We start from the raw sequence: 16,793 nt of genomic DNA, 5'->3' as shown, positions 1-16,793 counted from the left end.
AGCAAACCCTGAAAAAAGCGGCTTGATGTTATAATGTTGTTCTTTTGCAAAAACGAAGACCAACCTTTATACTACTCTCCCGTTTTTTTTAATAGGGAGGAAAATCTTATATCTACGTGACTATACTGTCTGATAAGAATGGGCTTCCATTTTTCACATCACATCCATTAGCTTATCGCTGTTACACGGTAGGGAGTTTGTCTTTCCGTCTGACCTTTACCTACCATAAATCATGTACGTGAAACGATGTCTACAATTTAGAAAGGTATTTACAACAAATAAAACAGTGACATGAATTCGAGTCTGTCTTAACGTCAGCGTAGGCGACTGTGACGCGTTCAAGATGAAGGATATAATAAAAGTTTTGAATGCTAAACGAAAACTTTTGTAATTCTAAGTTATTCTATTGCACGCGGGATTTTGAAAATAGAGGGGTGAACAAGCGGCATTTTTGGTTTTATTCGGTATTTGGGGGCTGACTGCAACAATTACACAATTACGTCGCGCAGTCATAGGTATCAAATGAAAAAAAGCACAGTATTTGAAGATTCCTACATTTTGGCCGCCACGGGAGGTGCGCGCGCACCCTGCCCACCCCCTGTGTACGCGTCTGAAGTCATGTTTATTTTACATCAAAGCTCACTCACTGTATCTCGAGGGGGGTTTGCACATACAAGGGACGCGCACCCCCTCTACCGCCAATCCTTATGAAATTTTGCACATCATTAGCTGACGACCTTTCCTCAAAAGCACATGTTCTCTTGGTTTCAAAATTAGGGCAATGGTACTCTTGTGGCCAAGGCTACGCTCGGTAACAATACACTTTAAACTTGGTCTGAAAGCGGAGAGGGTTAGATATAGAACAATGCAACAGAACACTTGATCGAAAGACCCCTTTTGTCTTTAAAGTGCCTTTGCTCTTAAGATCTTCAAAAAATTTCATAAGGAAAAGAATGATTGATCACGAAATCGCACACAAGAAAAAAGTTATTTCCCTCGTCGCTTGGAATTTAAAGTTGGGTTTCCAGTGTGGTGTGGTGTGATAAACAAGGAAAAAGAAAGAAAGAAGAAAAGTTTCATTTTATAAGGCCTGGCTAAACTAGGCAATATGTCGAGCGCGACATGTGTCTCCTAAATGTTTCCTAGTTCAGCCACTACCAAACCATGAATTGCGCGACAAACTTTGTAGAGCGCGACACGAAAATATTTCTCAACTATCCGAGAAACTTTATCACTGCTACAAGATTTGACGCGCGCTACAATGATTTTCAAGGTGGCTAAGGAAACATGCCGCACGCTTCATGTCTCCTAGCTTAGCCAATCCTTTATTTTAAACATTCCGCTCCCGGTTGAGCCCTTAACTGTGTTTTAGTTTCGTCTTGAAAATTGAGAAACATTGTACTTATATTAATATCGTTATAGATTATCTATAGATTATTTTAAGCTTTAGCAATAGAATGAGGTTATTTAATGGAGGATGGATTGAATGTCTCAATGACTCAAGTGGATCTAGCCCAGGGGTTCGGTTCTGTTGGTTGGTAAACTTCCTTCTCACCAAGGTGGATGGTTTCCTTCTGTGCGCTGTTGTGGAATTGTGCATTTCTTTGCCGGTATTGAAAGATCTGTTACACAAGTGGTATCGAGAAAATTAAAAACAAAATCATTAATCATTGGCCTGTCATTTTTGTATGATAGTTTAAAAGGATTGGCCACTTTAACTCATGTTTCAGAGACGACATTAGAACGCCCCCCCCCCCCCCCCCCCCACATCCTTGGTCATTGAGAATGGAATAGGCGCAAGTTAAGGCCCGATATTGATTCTTTTTCTTGTTTTTAAACAATGATGCAGGATGATGATTTTAAAAAGTGGTCAACAATACTCATCATAACACAAGTTATGATTGATGTCTAACTGTTTATAATGCTGGTTATAAATGACATGAATCTTTGTTACGGGTTTTTGCTTAACAATTTCTTGTTTGATATTAGTCCAGGGGAGGTCATAAAAATTGGTATTTGTGCGCATTCGCGCCAATACGAAGATGTTATATGCCCGTGCACGACTAACATAAAATGCTTAAGGCTCGTGTATGTTGACGAAATTATCACACTGATAGCGACAAGCTAATTCCCAGGAGACGCAAGCGTGAAAAAGACCCCGATTTTTTTCAGTCTACATCTCATGTGGCGTAACCGACTAAGACAGGGATGGGATCCTGGTTATTGTATCCCCATGTTCGTTTGTGTTGTACAAATCGCCAGATAGCGGTGCTGGGGCCGAAATCTTCAGCCTAGCCGTGAAGCTTTATGCTGCCATACAACGATTCAGCGTATGTCTGGAAGTATTATCAATATTTTTTCTCTCGTTTCATCTGATATTAGGAGGTTCGATCCTCGGGCAATTGGCTCTACCTTTTTGGATCTATTACTTATCAATCTGCAATTTTTATGGCTTTAACATATTTTCCCTTTCATTTCTGTTAAATTCAATGCGCTAGAGAGGATTAACTTACGGGAACTGCGCAGGTTAAATATTCTTTGATAGGAGATTGACCACTTTATTGACGGCCGAGAAAGGTGCTCGCGACAGCTGACCGAGACAAAGAGACAAAGCTAGACAAGACAGACTTCACGAACTTATAAACTGTAAAATTGTACTTTACAATTCGGGTTTGCAATTGAGAAAAAGCAAAAATCCCTAAATCTTCGAGCGTAAATATGCTTACGCTTTGTGTTCATTAACCCATTGACTCCTGGCTTTTTTGGAGCTGAATTTACAAAAAACAGACTGAAAACAGATACCTCCCCCCCTATTCTGAGTTTTATACAGCCCGTCAAAGTCAAACACAGCTGCACCTAGTCAGCGGTATCCAAGCTTTCCAACAGTGCTTTGCGGTCCCCACTTTTAATCCCTCGTCGATGTGCTGAAGCCAGCACAAGTTGATGGTTGCTTGTATTTTTCATCAAAAATACAGCTATGAGCATATTAGGGGAGTGTCTCAGGACATCATGAAGTCTTTTGGGGCATAATTGAGTGCTTTGCTTATGGATATTTGCAAGCAAAGGTGGATTCATGATGATTTTTTCTTGTTTGGCTTTGCCCGGATGAGAAAATAATTTTCTAATGAATCACCACAGCTCTCCTAAATGCTGTCTTTTCTGAAACCAAATTGATTCCAAAATTGTTTACACTGCTATTCTGGGTCTGTATGGCCTGGAATTGATTTGTTTGGCTTTGGGGTGAAAAGACTTATAAAAAACCATCTGACTTTGGGGAGAGGAGTGTTGACTGGCCCTCCCCTCGTGAATTTTCCCCTGTATCTCCCAGAATGCTTTGCAATACGTAAACATATTTTCGTGGTTGTACAATCCTTCAAGGAATGGGCATTGTGTTTTGAGGCCAAGGAAATGTACCTGGAGGATCAGAATAAAGGTATCTATTTGTGTCTTGAGCTGTGTTTGCTGATCTCTCTCCCTTGTGTGGTATTTTGAGCGTTTTATTGAGAGGGGTGATTCTGCTTTTCTTTCCTTGTTCGATTTGAGATTTGTCAAAGAACCTGTGCTATTATTTGGCTTAAGAGTAGATGCCAACACCTTGGTTGGATGCATATCTGCAAGACCATTTATCCCTTAGACTGATGCCTGAGTATCTTCATCTTGTTGTGTTTATTTTGAATTTATGAATTTTTTGGGTTGTGGGTACTTCCCAAAGCCGGTACAGGCCGGTTCAGGGGTCAATGTGTTAAATCCACTGGGAAGGCGCGTACACAGGGGGTGCGCGCACCCCTCCCCGTCCCCCCCCCTTGGCGGCCAAAAAGCGGTCACTTCTTATTAAGGACTCTTTAAATACTGTGCTTCGTCCATATGATAGCCATGACTGCCCCCCCCCCCCCCCCCCCCCCCCGCCCCACCATCACCAACATCCAATCCTGGGTACGCGCCTGCTGGGAGCCGAGGAATAGAGATTTGTCATGGAGCTTCTAGTTATTTAGTTGAAGAGCTTTGGATTTGCGATATAATCTTTTGGTTTCAGGCATTTTTCAGGTTTTATTGGCTTAGAAACTCTTGTCTCGCTCTTTAGGAAGTTAAAGGGAGCATTGGCTATTTTAGAATCAAGTGAAAAAAAATTATTACTAAAAGATAATAAAGTACAGAGTCAGCCCTTGGTTAGACACTTGTTTGGGCACCCTGTGTACTGTGTACGTACACAGAGGAGTGCAGACCAGAGGTCTGGGTACAGACGATCTGAAGATGTCCATCTATTCATACAGCTGTAATAGAAACTTTACTACGTCCACAGATGTATACCCATACCTATTTCATAAAAAAGCTTACTATTAGAAAGTGGAAAATGTAAAATTGCCTAACAACACTGGTGAAATAACATAACATTCCAGGGCAGCTAATTAAATTTCCAGATCGTCATACTGCTATTTCCCGAAGTTGCCAGGAAAACCTGCTTGAATAATTCAGTTGGGAGATATATGAGAGGCGTCACACGCTCAGATTTGGCAATGAGCGCGATGAAAATGGCTGTTCCTTCTCAGATTCCATCCCTTATTCCCAAACTGTCTGCCATATTAGATTCGGTAAATACTCTAGTTGGTCTACCTGTGGAAATGGACCAGCCTCCACCAAGGTACTCGTTCGTCAGCGAGACTGTTGATATTATTTGGTGGCTTGTGTGGGGGTTGAAGTAGTTTATCTCCACTTTGTCTTTATTTAACTTTGTTCCTCTGTGCGTGATATTTACATCTTGTTCTCTTCTCAAAGCTTTGCCTGTATGTTATCTCTGAATATCTCTGTACTTTACTCCCCTCTTCCCCCTTTGTCCTTCTCATCTCCTTTTCTCTCCCTTTCAAGTCAGGGCTCGTAATTTAAATTCTTTTGTCCATGACAGCAGCTGCGTTTCACTTGATCGCCTGACGTATTCTTAAAATCAAGACGACGTTTACAGTCACAGGCGTCTCTACGCGTTAAGTATCTTGAGTGTTGAAAAAGAGTGGTTTGAGTCAGACGGACCTGCTTGGTAGGGTCATTCGTTCAGTTTAGAGTACGCTTCTCCTGCGTACGCCGCTCTCCCACTCTATTTAGACTAGCCTGCTAGCCGGCTCTCAATCAGGCTTATTCGGAAATGTGTTGCCATCGAATATTGGGAGTTCTGTGGAGCGCGCAAGGCCGAAGTGCGCTGGGGTACACCCTCCCAATATGTAAAAACAAAACATTTCCAAATAATCCCGAATCTGAATGAGAGCCGGCTAGCAGGGCTATATTTAGATTTACTAATCGAGTCGGCATTTAAGATCATTTTTCCTTCCCCAAGACGCGACCAACGAACCAATTTTACCTCAATGCGCGAGAGGAAAGAGCGGAACTGTGCAAGATCGTTACCAACTTTAGGGTCGGTTATTGCGAACCCTGCCTCGCCACTCTCTCCTAGAGCACTGCCCGACCGTCAGTTTGTAGCCAACACTCAGAGATCTAGTACTTTTGTCATTGTTAAGTATCAATGTAATGTTTCTGACTGAACTCGAATTCAGGGCAATTTAGTTTATAATGCAACAGGCTCAATATACATATATATTTTTTTTTTGACACTTGTTTGTTGTTGTTATTCTCTTTTTAATTTAGTCTGTAATGCAATTGGCTCAATAAATATATCATATTATTTTCGACGCTGTTTTTGTTGTTGTTCTTTTTACAACATGCGTTTCATTTTGGCATCGTTTGCACCGCAGTTTTCTTTAATTCCCCAATATTTATCCAGGTTATTATAAACTTTGGGTTTCAAGTTAAGATTTAGCGCAGTGCACAGGTGACAAGGAAAAGTCATTACGTTTTCTTCAGCGTGGAAATATTTCCTCCATTGAAAATATTTATTATATAATCACCCGCGGCACTTAAAACACAGGTAGCCCAATCTCTGTCAATGAGTGACTTGAACCAAACAGCTCATTGACGGTTAGAACTTTTGCATAAATTGTAATAATTTCCACCCAACTTGATTTAGTTCTTTGTAGATGTAGAAAATGAGAGCCACAAGAAACAATATTATGTTTATTATTATCATTTTAGGTATAAATCAGATTGTTGTTGTTGGGAATCAAGTTATTCAAGTCCGCATCTATTTTTCGGATTTCAACCTCAAATATCTACAGTCCTTTAGCTGGCCTACAAGTCTATCAACATCTATCTCTGCGCTCCTTGGTCGGGCCTTTTTCCTCGCAATTTGCCGGTTCTTTTCATTCCCTTTTTCACATTTCTTCCTTGCCTCCTCGGATTGATAAATACTCGGTAACACAATTGGCGGTAACAATTCTTTCAGTGGCTTTTCCTTAATCATATCACCCGTATTGTTTACTAAGTCATCTCCATTATGGAGACCTTTCGGTGGTTGTTGACCCGGTAGAATCAGACTCGAAGGACGGGACTTCTTCAAATAGAACGGTTCTTCTGAGTACACCTTTCGCCTTGGTCGAAGCTGGGGGGAAGCTACTTGCAAGAAATTACAAACACACTGGTTAAGACTGTCAATGACTTCGTCCGCTTGTGCACTACTGGCGCTGCTTGTTCGTCTTCTGTTGTGCAGCGGGAAAAGCGAGGTATATTCACCTTGAGTTGGTCGAACAAGGCTCTGAAGATCCCCGGTACTAAGGCTACGTTCAAAAGAAGTTTTCCTGGTCGGTTTTTCATCCCTTTCCTTGGATTTGTCCCCCTCGATAAGAATAACAGGAATGGCAGGGTCGCTTCGTCGTAATGCTGAGTCAGTCTTTGTTGCATTTTCTTTAAGATTTTCCTTTGTATAATTTGAAGCACTTGCTCCTTTTTCACGAGTTTGTGATAAAATCACTTGCCGTCGTAGCTCAGATGGGGGTCTGACAGCACAGTTAGCCAAAGTCGATCTTCGTAGAAGCCTAGGGCTTCTTTCAGATGAATGAGAGCCAGATTCTGAAATCGTGCGCGGTTTATGAGGTAAAAGAGAATCTGAGTTTTGCTCCTTAAAAAATGACCCAAAACTATGGCTTCGCAGTTCATTATCAGATATAATTACCTCCGTTCTTTTCCCTATCTTTTTCTCGAGCTGTTTCTTGGCTTTCGTGATTTCTGATTTCATCTTCTGTTTGGATTTGTCCACTTCTTTGGTCGCTTCAGAGAGTCTTCGTTCCTGAAGAGCATTTCGTAAAAATATGTCTTTTGCTTTTTTGTTGGATAGATGTGTTTGAAGGGGCCTCGTTGTATTCATGTTTTTTTCTTTAGTTAACCACTGGAACCCAGACAATGCTATGAACTCCATGACACCCTGTTTTCGTGTTTTTTTATAATGATGATGTACAAAGTCTTCAAGTGGATTTGTTTGGTTTGTATCTTCTGTCACTTACGACAGCTCTTTGTGAGAGAGACAGGAGGTTATATATTTGATTGAACATTAATCGGGCGTCGCTATCCAGGGGACGATAAAAAAAACTTGCTATATTGATTGCGCATATAATTCGGATAAGATTTTACCATCATTATTCCCATTTCTCAACAACTACCCATTCGCTTAAACATCCACATTATAGTAAAACGTGGCTTTTCGTTATTGGTTTTCGCAATTCAAGGTTGGAAGTCCCCCTTAAGTAAAAACATTAATCCAACCACAACCACAAAGATGAGTTTTTCCGGTTTGTTCTTGATGCCATCTAATCCCTGAAGAGGCCTTGTGGAAGATAAATCCATAGTGATATACTGTATATTATATGCTCAAATTCAGGAAAAAAATTAAGTTGCATATTTCTAAAGTCTCCTAAAAGTAATATAGAGAGCATGTGGTTTCAAACCATCTTTTGGGCACGCAAAAATGATCACATTTGTCTGCGTATTTGTATTTGTGAAGTGTTCCGCAATCGTTTATGTTTTTATATAATAAAAAGTTTTCCAAATCGAAAAGTGAAAACTCATGACTTGTCAATTAAAGTCGATATAAATAATGCGGGGACAAAAAGCACTAAAAAGTGCATCGTATCAAAGTTGCAAGAGTGTGCGTGGCGTTTGCCTCTGTTTTGCCTAGGACTCATCGCATCTAATCCAGAAGATCCGATAAAGATTCAAATCGGTTTAGCAAGCGAAGGCACGAAAAGGGAGATCAAGAAAAGGCCGGTTTAAAATGTTAATCTTAAAAGTTATAAAAGCACGAGACTTGATGCGCGCGGAGCGTACTCTCTGGAAAGGCTGGTTTAAAAGATTAAGTTATAAAAGCACGAGACTTGATGCGCACGGAGCGTACTCTCTGGAAGGGGCTGGTTGAAAAGATTTTCTCTGGAAAGGCTGGTTTAAAAGATTTTAATCTTAAAAGTTATAAAAGCACGAGACTTGATGCGCGCGGAGCGTATTCTCTGGAAGGGGTTTCACGGTGCGTATCATACATATACATACCTATCAAGTGATTGTCATTCTCCGATAAAGAGCATTCATTGTTCGTACAATTTATTTTCAATTCCTCGTGTAGAGCCGCTAGAACGGTAAAGTAAGATTTTTTTATCATTTTTGCGGCACCCCATTTGACCTATGATCGCTCCTTTGCTAAAGATCCATTAATTCTCAGACACTTTTTAGGGAAATAGCTTAACCTTGTAATAGAAACTAGAAAGGGCCTACAAATTCATAGTAATCCCTTTCTACAGCCCATAACCGAAAATGCGCCATTTGATATCTAAGGGGTAGGTTGCGGCAAGCGATCTCTTCTTAGAGATATTTCAGATAGAACTCGAGCAAAGCAACTGGACGCGAAAAAAAAAATCAGTACCTCCCTTTCAAATGGTCGGTCCCGAATTGACCTGAATGCAATCCGTACTTCAAACAGTCGCCAATTCCCAGACATGTGAGAAATACAGCTTAACCTTGTAAGCAAAACCTATCATTTCACACAAAATATCGACATGAAGCCTTTGCAAATGTCTATATGTATCTGGGTGGTTTTTAAATCCTGTCTAGGTCAGCCTCACACATTCCTGTTTAGTGAGAGGGGCGCTGTCAAGAAAATCGTGCTTCGCGTTATTGTTTGTAACGACATTTTGATTGTCAACAACCTTAAAGGCTGATTAAGACATCACGATTTAGTCGTATGCGACCTGCCTACGACATGTCTTAGCACTGAATTACACAATACGACTTTCGTTGTCGAGCATCTTAGCGGAGTCGTAGACTGATTTACACTCTACGACTCGAGATGTAGAGGTGTCGCATACAAATAAATCGTGCTGTATCAGACACCGTATCACGCTATTTTGTAATTCCACTCCACTTCCACAAACTTACATAAATCATTTATCTGATGCTTATTAAAAGCTTCCATTCGCGTGCGCAAATCACGTCAAATGGTAACCCTACTCCCTGAGAACTCTGCCTGAAGTACGCATAGTGTAAGACGTTCGTGATGAGCGCGCGGTACTGACGCGGATGGGGCATTTATCAAGGGCTTGTTTATAGAACAGCTTTCTTGATGATACATTACCGCCCCGGGAAATAAATCACGTACACAGGAAAGAGAACTAGAAGATTCCATGAGATAAAGAACGTGAACGAGTCCTTGACAGTCACACATTTGTTTATTGTTTTAATTTATTATTGGAAGTCACATAATGTACTAAAATCTCGAAATAACCATCTAAAATAAAGTTTGATACTTTATTTACCAAATTCAATCGAAAATATCGCATTTGCTTCCCAAAATCCGCCGATGAAAATGGGTGCTTTTCCGCATTTGGTACTTTGCTAGGATGGCACAATGGCGGTTGACGGAGACTGTTGAAGGCCAGAATAGAAAATCATTTATGGGATATAAAACATTAAATGATGGTTCTCACTCGACGCAAGAACAAAGGAATGAGATTGCAACAATTCTTAAAATATAAACAAGTCTTAAAAGACGATGAACAAGTCTTAAAAGACGGTGAACGCCTGAAGAAAAACATCACGTACACATTAAAGAAAACTGGAAGTCATCATATGATAAACAAAAGAAATACAGGAAAGGTTAATACTGGCGAAGAATCACGCGATAGAATGCCAGTTTATCCCATGTGACAAGTTAACAATCTATAGACTTTTATCGATTATAGACAAGAAAATTAATCACAAGGAAGAAAAATGTATAATTCCAGGCGATTAAATTCTAACCTAACAAGGAAAATTGTCTACGAGGGCCACGCCTCACCCCTGAGATTTCACTCCATAACATATGTGCTTTCATCCCCGAGAATTCGGCACTGAGGTGCGCGCTTGTAAGATTCCATATTAAAGCAGCGACCTGAAGGCAGGGGCGTATCAAAGGTCTAAAGCTGAGTGCGCGCCTAAGGAGACCACAGGCTTACCAACATCTCAGTCAGTCTCCAGTCAATCCCAGTTAACTAGCTCGAATATGTTCACGATTGATCACCTCCTGTAATTCTCCTATAATTGTCTTATATCCTAGAATAAAGGTCACAGTAAAGTCTCATTGCTTTGTGGTGTGTATTTTTTCAGAATAAGCGGTATTTCTAACGTTTAAGCAGTTGAGGGATTCCGCGTTACTTCAACTGCTCAAACCCCGGGGCTCAAACTTTAGAAAGGGATTTTTTTATTTCTTGCCTTTGCAGTGTCTCCACGGGACGTTTATTGTCGAATTTGGCTACATACCAGAGTGACATTGTTTAAGATTTTGAGTTCTGTCTACAAACTACAAATAGCACATCCATTGAGAACTTTTGGCCGTTCGCACCCCCTGCATCCCCCCCCCCCTGGGTACGGGCCTCCTATAAACCGCCACTGTTAAGCTCACAGCCGACAGAGAATGTTAAGGGGATTTATCCCGAACACAGCTACTCGCTAAGAGACGGACCATTAGAAAAGTGAAGGGGGGGATGGTTTCAGTCGTGCATGTTTTTTTTATTGTTTCCCAGACGTGCATGATTTTTTTATTGTTGTATGCATTTTGTTCTAGCTAGCCAGCAGACTCTGCCCCGGAGAGGAGGGCGGGGGGGGGGGGGGGGGGGGGGGGGGTTGGGGGGGGAGGAGAGGGGATCTGCAGGGGATTCATATACTCCCATCGGATGACGCTAATTGCCTCTCGTGAAGTGCGCACGCGCACAAAGCAAGCGATATCACGTGGCACACCGCAACATTCATCATAAAACGACTGCTAAAGGTTTTGAAAGTACCCTTGATATTGCAAGTATAGCATGTACGAGGGTTAGATGGATAAGAGATAAGAGATAAGAGGCATAGTCCCTTGGTTATCATGCTAAATGGGCTTCAAATAGGCAATTATCAAACAATAAAATGAAGTGTTGAAACTTGTATTTGAAGAGGGATCCATATGGGTTTTCGTAATGCGAAAATGAGTTTTGAAATGCGTGGGAGATTTAATCTGGTTTAATTAGTACGACCTACGATTTACTAACTTTGCCACCCAAACAGTGAGAAAGAAGGCTATCTCTACATCAGGAGTAGAAATATTTGTTGATGCCCTGAGGGCAAATGCTGAAAGGTTATATCATTTGTATGCTTGCCCGTGACAAATCGAAAACGCAAACAAAATATTTGAGCGCAGGATGCAGGACATCACGATTAAGAAGCAAATGGTTTCTAGGAATTTAGAGAGTCTGTAGGTCATAGGGTCTTTGGCTGGAATAGAGTATTTGAAGTGAAACACTGGGGTATGTATGTAAGAAGGAAATGCGCGCGAAAGAGCACGACCCGGGCAAAACGGTTTTTGTTTTGATCTCCAATCGGAAATATAACGTCGTCGAGAGGACGCTTGGGATATCAGTTATCAAATCCACCTGTCAACGATGGGCCCGGGCTTATAAAGCCTGACATCGGCCGCGCGGTGTGTTGTACAGAAAACAGTTCACTTATACGCGATAGATTAATTATTCAAGAAAGCGCTTTGTAGTGGTGCACTTATGGGTAGAGAGAGGTTGTGTTTGATGGATAGAAGAACGTCTTCGCTGTTTTCATCAAACGTTGCCAAATCGATCCACACGAGAAACGCCATACAGGATAAACAGCTGCAGCAATTTTGCAAGAATGTGGAGAAAGCGAAGAGAAGTATAAGCGAAGAGCTCAAGCGAACTCGGAGAAATTTCGCGCGCGTTGAATCGCACGATGGGGCGACACGCAGTGAGGAGAACTCAGACGAGGACGAAGAATCATTCGCGCGCTTGAGGGCCGAGGGGAGAAGGAAGTCATTAAGTGCGGGATCAATACCAAAGCTGTGCTTGCAGCTTAACGACAAACCGTTATTAGAGACCCGAGAGCGACTCTCGAATAACTGGATGCACAGCGAGTTGTATAGTGATAAGAGGCCTAGGAATACCCATGGATGTGAAACCCCACCACCACAGAATAAACTACCGGATATTTGGATATCTAAAGTCGATGCCAAAAGGCGAGAAAGTGATCACAAATTGATGCCAAAAAGCTCTTTTAACCGCAGCGCTAGTACAGGTGATATCACAGGGTTGTTGAGCGAGGATAATATACTAGCGCCGGAGAGACGGGAGCGTTCAAAGAGTCATTCCAATGGGGGAGGGGGTGAGAACGGTCGCCCTAAACACAATGGTATTAATCGCTTAGTACCGCCTAAATCGCCATGCAGGGTGTACTCCGAGATGCCGTTCTATTTGAAGAAGTCAGAGAAGAGTCCAACAAGGCACCATTTATGGGACAAGATCCAACACTCCAAGGGCGACGACAAGACTCCTAAGGAGGGGAGGGAGGGGAAGGAGAGACCACTTAGCGAGATCCTGCCGCCCGTGGTACTACCTAGTTTAGCCAGCTCACAATTAGGCAGAGGTTTGAAAAGTAGGAAAGATGAGAAATTGGATGTTGATATAAATCAGCTGACGAAAGACTTAAAGGATTGTAGGTATTTAAGATTGCAGAGTAATAGCGAAGGACATTTGTAAAACCTGTATACAGTGAACAACAGTGGTCAATGTACGGATCGGTTATACATGAGAACCTGCCTACAACGGGCAAAAAGTCATTCGTAAAAACCTGAATATGTTGTGTTAAAGTTTGGAGTGTATTATTAAGCGTGTACATGGAAAACTACTTATTATGATCATCAGTTCTATCTTAAATTTCAAAAAGTGTGAACAACCATGGCCAGTGTATGTGGAATATACATAGGAGCCTGATTAAATAGGGCATCAGTTCACTCGTAAAATCTGAATATAGTGGGCAACTACTGCAGAGTATGTGGAGAGCGTGTAAATTTAAACGTTAGAAACCTTCCTTAAAACAACCATTCAGTACACAAGAACAAAATAAGTGCACCCTTCTTACAGTGATTGTTCTGAAAAAGTGTTTGGGTACTTTGTAAAAAGAAAAATAACCATTCGTGTCACGTCTAGCAGTTTTCTACGAGTGCCATGTTTGATGGGGGGGAGGGGTTGGGAGGCTAGGACAATGCTCTTTAAACCCTCCCCAAAGTCAATATTAAAATCTCTGTCCTCCAAGCAGTGTGTTGCAACCCATTCTTCGTAAAGACCACCCCCTCCGCAATATAAACACTGTAGTGTGACTGATGGCGATTGAATTGTACTCTTAAATAGGGATTTCGACGATTCTAAACAGCGGACTTGATTTAAACAGCTTGGCTGCAGAGTTTCAGACATAAAAACTTGATGGACGGATATTCTAAAGTTAAGCCAGATAAACTATGCGTTATGCTCGCACGCTCGACTTTTTGATACAGATTGCTAGCTGGTGCTCACAAGCCCGCGAGTGAACATGATGGCCCTCCCACTCCCAAATATGCTAAAATGATACCCAAATATTGTAAGTGACCCCCAAATATGGTAAGTGACTTCCAAATATGGTAAGTGACTTCCAAATATGGTAAGTGACTTCCAAATATGGTAAGTGACTCCCAAATATGGTAAGTGACTCCCAAATATGGTAAGTGACTCCCAAATATGGTAAGTGACTCCCAAATATGGTAAGTGACTCCCAAATATGGTTAATGACTCCAAAATATGGTAAGTGACACCCAAATATGGTTAGTAATGTCCTAATAAAAAATTAGCCGAGGAAGAGTTTGAAAAACGGCAAGATTGTTTGATTGGAGGTGTCATCTTTTGCCTTGGGCAGGTTTATATTGGATTAAGCACGTGTCACCGGGGGCTATAGCCCCAGGCAAAAGGCGGATGTCATGGAATGAAGATGCACCTGACGAGCCCTAACCCGTCGGTAAATTTATTTGGAATGTATGTACCTGTACTATATCGAGAAAGAAACATCTAGGGGCTGCGGTGAGGTCCTGAGCTCTAGCACTGCGACTGAAATTTTAGAAGAAATGTATGTATTGGACCTTTTAAAATTCACAAGTCTTAATCCCCCCCCCCCCCCCTCCCCCAATAACCGTTTTAAAAAGCCCTGGCTCCAGACCTTAGTTGATGGGGGGTTTATCGTTTCGGGGTGTATTTTGCAGATAATGTGATATGTCTGACAATCTGAGAAATGCCTACAAGACACTATGCATCTTTCCTGATAACCCACTACCTAGCCCTGTTGCTGGGATATTCCCTGGTTACCACAAGAGAAATAAACCCTTGTACACAGGCGCGTACCCTCCCCCCCCCCCACCCATTGGCATCCTAAAAATGGGTCATTCCTTTTTAAGGACTCTTCAAATACTATGCTTTTTCATTATGATTTTTATGACTGCGCACCTGCGCAATATAGTAGATATATAGTGGTTTTCAAACTCAATTCAGTATACCAGAAAGCGCGCATAATTCCTCCTCCTCTTTTCTCTTGATTTATTCAACGATCGACTTCTATTGAGGCTTTATTATGAGATTATCGTTTATCTGGGTAAACAAGAACGATGGAATATAAGACTAGAAGACGTACCATTACCCTCGCGGAGGGACGCCGGGGCGACATTTGACTCAATAACTATACTCCACCAGGCCACTAACGACACCAACAATTAAACTGCTAAGCACAGTGTAAGTTCCAGCATCATTTTCACAATTTCATACACATTTCAAGGCATTTTTCCCCCCTGTATGTTTACTGTATTTCCACCCCCTGGACCCCTATGAGCTAGGGTTACCCGTGCTCTATCAGCTCCAGGCGTTCTCATCTGCCTTTCTCGTTATTACTCACTTATGGCGACAGGGTGTTGTTCCATATCGCTATCGTGTGCGGTCACACGCAGAGTAAAGTCTATAGTTTGCTGTACATATGAGTTGTGAGTAAAACAGGTCAGCGCATTGGAGCATCAAATGTATTCGTGTGTTGTTTGTCTACAGAAGAGCACTACATTGAAAGTTCAAGAAGAGCGGGGCAAAACAAATAGACGATACGCCAAGCTGAGCAAGATTAGTAATGGTATAGAGGATGCGCCTGGGCCATCTACTGCACCGGGTCAACTATCTCAGACATCTTAGGAACACTAAAAATTGAACAAACAAGTAAGAGGGTTAAGGTGACAAAGTGGAAGAGTGATATAAACCATGGAGAGCAGAAGAGAACTAACCCGAAGTCTATTACCCGACAAAACAACGCGCATTATTTCAGGCAAGAATCTAACACATAGTAGAGAGCTTATTAGACAGAACAAATGCTTAGAGATAGAACAAAACAGAGTGCGAACCGAGTACGAAAGAAAGAAGAAAAGGTTATCAGCCGATCTAGAAAGATACCGAGCCGCAAGATTGAAGAGAGAGGAACTTCAAGGCATGCAGAGATACCTTGGTGATACTCGAGACGAGGAAGCGTTTTGTGCCGAGTTCAGGTCGCGGTCGGGGTCACGTACAAATGAGAAGTGCACGCAAGAAATGACAGTTGCCAAGACAACGCCGCGTGACAAGACACGCCCCTTTACTGCCCCGGCTAAGTTGGTGGATAAGAAACTATGGAGGCAAAGTCTCCCATAGCGGCTAGCTAGCTAGCTTTCGGAAATCCCTGTTTTAGAAGCTCAGGCTTCCTGTTGTGACTTTGCACGACATAGGAAGCCTGAAGTGTTTCTAAAGCAATCATCTCCAAATAAACCCACTGGAGAGCCGGCCGGTAAGCAGGTTAGTGTTAGGGTTAGTATTCAGCGGGAATGTTAGAAGCTATGACGTGGACGTAATTGTGAGGGCTAACTTATAGTATACTATATAGCGTGCTACCTTGGCCCCTGAGACGTGAGGATAAAAAGTGACGATAAAATTTTGAGTGCTTGCGAATTAGCATGCGTGAATCCTAAAGGCTGATTAAGACAGTAGCACGATTCAGCCGTGTGCGGTCGCACACGACAAGTCTTAGCCCTAAATTAGACACTACGACTTTCGTAGACGAGTATGGAGGTGGTAGCGGAGTCGTATATGCTGATGTCGCATACAACTAAATCGTGCTGTCTAAATATAGGTTTTGCCATGCAGAGCATGCGCACTAGCCATCATGCTCGAAGATCCATCATACTTTGCGAGCGCTTCCAAAGGTCACAGTGACCTTTAAAGGTGACAATAAAGCATATCCTTTACCACGTTGATTGGCCTGTCGAATTCATTTCAACCAGCTTAATATAAGTTCCATGGGCCATGCAGCGAATTTAAAGAGGGGGCTTATAAGTGAAAATGAATCAAGGGGGAGGAGGGGGGGCTGTCATGTAGTGAAGGCCAATTCCCACAAGTTCATCCCCCCTTCTCCATTTGCGCGGCGACCACTGCGTTTCCCTTATTTTTATTGGCTTACCTTCGATATTTTGTCGGTATGGCAACGGTAGCACGCGGCAAACTCTAGGAAGAATTGATGTCTCCGTCTGTCATTTT

Source organism: Nematostella vectensis, chromosome 12, assembly GCF_932526225.1.
Source record: "Nematostella vectensis chromosome 12, jaNemVect1.1, whole genome shotgun sequence".
In the NCBI taxonomy this organism is placed as follows: domain Eukaryota; kingdom Metazoa; phylum Cnidaria; class Anthozoa; order Actiniaria; family Edwardsiidae; genus Nematostella; species Nematostella vectensis.
This window is presented reverse-complemented; position numbering follows the sequence as displayed.